Source organism: Mus caroli, unplaced genomic scaffold (assembly GCF_978045245.1).
Source record: "Mus caroli unplaced genomic scaffold, Mus_caroli_1 scaffold_9, whole genome shotgun sequence".
In the NCBI taxonomy this organism is placed as follows: Eukaryota; Metazoa; Chordata; class Mammalia; order Rodentia; family Muridae; genus Mus; species Mus caroli.
In genome coordinates this window covers 33,236,177-33,243,342 of record NW_028227264.1, presented here as the reverse complement: position 1 = coordinate 33,243,342, position 7,166 = coordinate 33,236,177, and the positions used below count along the sequence as shown (strand labels likewise).

Sequence of the window (7,166 nt, the reverse complement as noted above, 5' to 3'; positions counted from 1 at the left end):
GAACATGTGCTATGCTACTTATTTAAAAGAGATAACCACAGGCCACATGGGCTTAAGGCAGAGGTCTCCATGCTAATGAGCTACCTAGAGGCACAGAGTACATAGCCAAAAAGCGTTCCTTCCCATACATTCCTCCCTGGAAAAAGTATTTAATCTCAGGCCCACCATGAGCAATGGGGTACACTTTTACACATCTACTTTCCACCAGGACAATAAGTGGCTCAGAACTATGGACCATATCTTTTCATCAAGATTCATCATGGGGAGCCATGGAGAATGCCTTTGCCTATAAAGCCAAAGTCTAATCTCCCATAGAAGGCCTCTCTGCATTCTAAGCCACAACTGCTACCAAGCCTGGCCCTGTTGGCAAGCCAAGAACAATCCCAATGGGAGCAGACTGAGCTCCCCTCCCCTCACCATCCCCTTCAACCCCATCAGAAATCCAAGAACAACTAACATTACCTGAAAACATGAAAAGCAAAAAATATCACCCTGACAGTCCCTTATATTTCAAAAGGTTGGAGTATTGGTATTCAGCCTTCTGGCCCAGGATCATCTGACAGACCTTTGTAATGCAGAATTTTGAAGGGTTGATTACCCTGTCATGGCACGGATTATTAGTCAACTATTTCATATAGTGTGTCCTTTTTCCGGACAGTATTTTGTCTGTAGATGAAATGAGGCAATTCTTGCCTAGCAGCTGTCTCGCCACAACTGGAATAACTCCATTGATGTTCAATTTCTTCTTTGATTCTAAGAAAGGGGTGCTGTCAGGAGCAGACAGGTCTCTAGTCAAATGATCTTTAATAAAAAAATGTACATGCCATATTCTGTGGAATTCTGATCCCTTTTAAGACTATCTATCTACCCAAAGCATTTCTGAACTGTAAAGCTTTGACTATTCTCAGCCATTTCTAATTGAAATATCTCAGAATCACCCTTTCACTTAACTCACGACCATGAGTTTGCTATATGACCCTTAACTCATATTTTTTAATCATCTAAAAACAGTTTATAATAGCAGTTATAGAAGGACTAGGTCTAAGCCTTGTGTTATTAAATGTGTTATATATGTACAATGCCTATGTGAGAGTAACAAACAATATTAACCCCAATTTTATATCAATAAAAATTCATATCAATGAAAACTTTAAGTTCGTATGAAATAAATTCTGTACCAATGTAAGATACAGTTATGTAATATTTTGCTTAAGAGTAAATTTGCTATATTATCCATATTTGTCTATTTATATAATTTCTATGATATTACTATTTCCACACTTTCTGTCCCATGCTCTTCCCTTTTACCTAAGAAGAAAGGATAGAGAAGAGAATAGGAAAAATAAAAACACCTGAGTTTAAGCTCTCTAGTGCACTCCCTGTCCATAGCTACATTTGTAAAGTATTCCCTAAATGGCAACGTATCTGTAATTCATAAAACAACCAGAACCATCCACCCCAACATAAGGAACTGAGACAATGATCATCTTTTGTCTGCTTCCAGCTGAATTGGGGTGAAGAATTCTCTTATGGGGGCCTAAAGGAAAATAGGAAAATTGACTTTATCAAAGGAGAGCTAGCTGGCATCATTTGCCTTCCAGTCACTGTGTGCTGAAAAAGCTCATTGCTTAGCTGACATCTTGACTATGAAAGTCTGAAAGGCTGGATAGGTGAGCTAGTTCTTCTGGAAAAGTTCTGGACGTAAGTCTTTAAAAGAAGCAGCTTTGATGTAGTTGAGGTAGAATCAAACACGGAGCTGGGATGGAAGCTCCCAGAATCTCATCATCCCAGTGTGTGAATCTATTCAGGGCTGACTTTCTCTTCTTTCATCCTGCAGTACACAAAACTTAAAAGCAACATATAGTTCTGTGCACAGATTGGTCAATGAAGATCAATAAAAAAAGATGACTGCCTTTGCTCAGGTTTGTTTTATCATATAATCAAACTGCAATATAACTTTGTATACTTGCCCTCATAAAGGACTGTATGTAATAACAAGTTATGAGAAAATTGTACCAAATAAATGTTATTTGTATAGACATTGTGTGTATAGACATTGTAGTCTCAGCCAGTTCTCCATATACAGAGACATAAACATCACCACATATACAACACCTATTTTGTTAATTGTGTTAGCCTCCCTTTTCTTCTCTGTCACCAAGGTCTTCAAGAAGTCTCCCTTTGTCATGTCTGATTTTTGTCAATTTGGAAGGAACCCACAGCTGTGGAAACACAGGCAGAACCCCTCCCCCAGCATAACACATTTCCCATTCTGATATCAGAATATCCTTAATATAAAAAGGATGCTTTATTTAAAAAAAAGTAAAAAAAAAAAAGTTAAAAAAAAGATGCTTTAGTTCAATAACAGTTTGTTCCACAATACAATGTCTTTCAGCAGCTGTGGTGTTTTGGTCATTGACATTTTAAAAATTTAAGGTTAATAAAACACAATGTGATCTATCTTTGGAGGTTCTTGTTGATCCTTTTTGCCTACTAAGCATCTCCTTTAGAGTTCGATTAGACCTCTCCACACTTGCTTGTCCTGTGTGATATGCCTGTAACATGTTTTATATTATAATATTCAAGAGACTGCTTCATCTTATTACAAATATATGCTGGACCATTGTCTGTTTTAATTTGCGTGGGCATTCCAATAATGGCCATAACTTCTAACAAGTGTGTAGTTACAGAATCAGCCTTTTCTGACGCTAATGCATTTGTCCATTGAAATCCTGAATATGAGTCTGTAGATGGTGCACATATTTCAGTTTACAAAACTTTGTAAAATGGAAAGCATCCATTTGCCAAATGCTGTTTCTTTGGGTACCCTTAGGGTTAGTTCCTGTAGGCAACAGAGTTTGGTTATATAATGGACAAGTAGGACATGGCCTCACATTTTCTTTGGCTTGTTGCCATGTGATAGAGAATTCTTTCTTTAAACCTTTGCTGTTAATGTGGTGCTTTTTATGGAATTCTGAAGTCTCTAGTATACTTCCTATCAATAGCTGGTCAATTTCATTATTACCTTGCACCAGAGGACCTGGCAGACCTGTATAGGACCTTATGTGTGTTATATACAGTGGATGACTCCTATTTCTGATCATTTGTTATACATGAGTAAATAGTGATGTCACTTCAGAATCATTCTGAATAAATCCAGCAGTCTCTATATGTAAAACAACCTGTCAGTTTTACATATTGATATGTAAAATTTACATTATTGTATATAAATTACAAAATTTACATTATTGATAGTCAGTTACTATATTAAGAGACACTTGAAAATCTGACACCATAATTATTGCATGTAATTCAGATTTTTGAAATGACTTATAAGGACTTTCAGCCACCTTACATCTTCAGATTTATATCCCGCCTTTCCTGATTTACTGGCATCAGTGTAAAATGTAGGGGCTCCAGATATCAGAGGTCCCTTTATTATATGAGGGAGAACGCAATTAGTTTTTTTTTTTTTTAATGAACTGTAGCCGCTTGCTTTTAGGGTATCTGTTGTCAATCTCTCCCAAGAAGTTACTGCATGCTTTTTACCAATATTCATCTTGTCCCCATAACAAGGCAATTTTTGTGTTAGCAAAAGGTACTACAATTTCAGCCAGATCCATTTCAACTAATTGTCAGAGTCTCATTTTTCCTTTTAATATCAATGTAGGTTTTTAATCTTTTTCTGTTTATATGTTAAAAATATCCATTCTAAGATATAATCTTCCCTGTGTATAAGAATTCCTGTAGAGGAATGAGTAGAAGGTAAGATAACTAAGATGCAGGCCCTTTTTGAATTAAGACAATCTAGATGTGTACCCTGCAATTTCCTTTCTACTAAAGATAACTCCTTCTCAGCCTCAGCTGATAGTTTCATTGGACTACTTAAATCTTTATCACCTTTTAAGGTTTGAAATAAATTGTTTAACTCTTGAGTGGTCAAGCCAATTGCAAGTCACAGCCAGTTATCTCTCAGTAGCTTCTGAAAATCATTAAGGGTCCTTAATTGGTTTCTTCTGATTTGTACTTTTTGTGGCCTAACCCTTTGAAGACTTATTTTATACTGTAGATAATTAATAGAATCTCCTCTTTGTATTTTTTCAGGGGCGATTTGCAATCTCCAGCAAGGCAAGGTTTTTTGTTTTTGTTTTTGTTTTTTTAACTTCATCAAACATTTTTTCCAGGATATTTATATCTGAATCAACCAATAAGATGTCATCCATATAATGATAAATAATAGATTAGGGAAATGGTTTGCCAATCATCTCCAATGGCTATTGTACAAAATATTGACACAAGGTAGGGCTATTTGTGGTAGGACTTTCCAATGATATCTCTTTATTGGGCAATCTCTATTAAAGGTAGGTATTGAGAAAGCAAACCTTTCCTTATCACATTCATGTAGAGAAATGGTGAAAAACAAAACAAAACAAAACACACAAAAAAAAGCAAAAAACAATGGTTCAGATCATTCACTATGATAGGCAATAAGGAAGGCAATAGGATCCCAAGCTGCAAGAAATACATTGGCTGAATAATCTTATTAATCACCCTGAGATCTGTCAACATCCTCCATTTGCCAGATTTCTTTTTAATGGCAAATACTGGAGAATTTCAGAGTCTGGTAAATTCCTCTATATGCTGAGCCTTCAGCTGCTCCTGGACTAAAGCCTATAGGTTTTCTTTTGTCATAGACAATTGATCAATCCAAATGTGTTGGTCAGTCAACCACCTTAGAAGTAAGGCTGTTGTCTTGGCAGCAGTGGCTCTTTGGGGTAGAGCTAAATTGTCAGCCTCTGCTGTATCTTGTTTATGGACAGCTTTGACAGTCTGTAACTGCCTTTGATAATGTTCCCTAACTAATGTAGAATTGTTATTAGGAGCCCGATGAGATTCATGGCTAGACACTGTAACTGGTGGGATACTATTTGGGTGTTTCACTGCTGTAATAATCTCTTCCCCATAGGTTAATGGCTAGATCAGCCACAAATGGCCTCACTTTTCCTACCTGACCTTCTGTTCCTATACATTTAAGCCATTTGGTCTTTGCTTTATTTGGGATAAGGACCCAACTCCTTGAAATTGGATGTCTACTTCTTGAAGTGGCCAACTTGCTGGCCAAGATTTTGGAGAGAAAATGGTGACATCTGCTTCAGTGTCAACCATTCCTTCAATCTCAATATTGTTTACCAATATTCTTAGCTTTGGTCTTTGGTCCTCCATAGAAATTTGTCAAAATATTCATTTTGGTCCCTTTGAGGCCTTTTGAACTATCTATAGAACTTGACTCAGCTCTCTCTGGTCTCAGAACATGTTTTTGAAGCAGAGACATTTAATTGTGCTGAAGAAGAAACTTCTCCTTGCCTGGCACTGGGGCCTGTGAGAGGCCCCCATAGGAGTTTTTGGCAGGGGATTGCCCCATTTGTCTGTTGTTGCTTTATATTCCCTAGTCAAATATTGGCCTTTGCCACAACTTTAACATATTCTAGAAGGCATAGGTCCCCTTTTGGTATTATTTTGGTTTTTCCTGAAGTCATCTCTGAGATGTCCCTGCTCTCAACAATTTAAACATTTGAAATCTTGGGTCATCTCTAGGTGTCTAGTTGCAGCTTCTCCCATTAGATTCATATCAGGCAAGCAAGATTCAACTTAAGCTGTATATATAATCCACTCATCTATTGATATTGACCTTGCCCTCAGTGGTCTGATTACTTGCTTGCATTTAGCATTTGCATTTTCAAAGGCTAAAGACTCAATCATTGCCTTTCTTGCTGCTGAATCTGATATGCTCCTTTCTACCACTGAGGTTAACCTTTGTAAAAAGTCAGGGAAGGTTTCTTTTGGACATTGTATGATTTGAGTAAATGGCTGAAGTCTTTTCCCTGATTCTGTGACAATGTCCTAGGCCTTTAAGGGTGACAATCATCACAATGACAGAGTTTGTTCATCATATACAGTCTGCACCTCTACAAAGTTCTCAGCAAAGTAACCTTTACCAAACAGTTGTTCTGCGGAAATCTGTCTGCCCATGGCTCTATTTTGTGGTGCTATCTCCATTGCCTCATCGCTCCTTGTGAACCATTCTAGTATTGCTGTTGCCATGTCTTTCCAGTGTTAAGAGATTATTTTATTTTGAATACCTCAAGAAGTCAGAATTTGTTTCACAAATGGCAAATGCATTACAAAATTGTGCCACTTTCCTTAAATTTTTCAGTTCTAACACATCCATGGGATGCCATTCAAATTCCCGATAACCCTGTGGATAATCATCTTCTGGAGGTGTTTGTTTTATATTAACCAGATAAACTAAAGTTTGTTTTCAAATAACCTTTGGTTGGCTTTCTCTAATTTTATCTCCTTTCTCTACCTGAGTATTTTCCTTAATTGAAAATTTAAATTCCTCCTTTTAGGTGAGTGTACACACTTCATATCTCTCCTTTTGCTGTTCTTCCTGTTCCTTGAGTATTCTCTGTTCACAGTTCTGCCTCCACATTTTGATTTTATTTTTTATATTGCAATTCTGATAGTCTGCTATTTTATTTTGATTGATTAATTTTAAAAGGTTGTTCTCCAAGTCTTGCTTCCAACCATCATTATTTTCTCTCTGCTGCTCCATCTGATCTGTTAGCTGCTGCATCTTTTATTCTAGCATCTTTTTCAGCTCCTGTCTCCCACTTTCATTTGCATCTTTCTGTCTCTTATTCTGACCTATAATTTCCTGTGTCTTCAATTCTAGTGTTTCCACTAGACCATGTTGCCAAGTCTTAAATTTCTCTTTCTGTTGTTCATGCTGCTCTATAGCTTCTTATATCTTCTTGATTCCATAATCTTAGTTTCTCTTTATTTTGTAATTCTAATATCATGGCATCTTCCTTAATTTGATTTGCTAATGAAAGACCCATAACGTGAGGACTCCCCCACATTCTGACTCAGGAGAGGCGAAACCCCAAATCACTCAAGAGAAACAGTTTTGCTACAAACTGCAAGAGGACTTTTAATTCAAAAGTGCCCTCGGGCCCACAGTCATACACCGTGACGGGATAGAGGACCGTGGTGCCCAGAGTAGCTGGGTAAGGGGGTATTTAAAGGAAGAAACCACAACTCGAAGGGGTGGGAAGGGCATTGTTGGAAAATACCAAAAATACCAGTTAAGAGTCACAAGGAAG

At 37.2% G+C, this 7,166-nt stretch overlaps 1 pseudogene; it reads right to left on the bottom strand.

Moving 5' to 3' along the window:
* Window positions 1-6,127: 6,127 nt before the first annotated feature.
* On the bottom strand, window positions 6,128-6,902 carry LOC147002615 (uncharacterized; annotated as a pseudogene).
* Window positions 6,903-7,166: the final 264 nt, after the last annotated feature.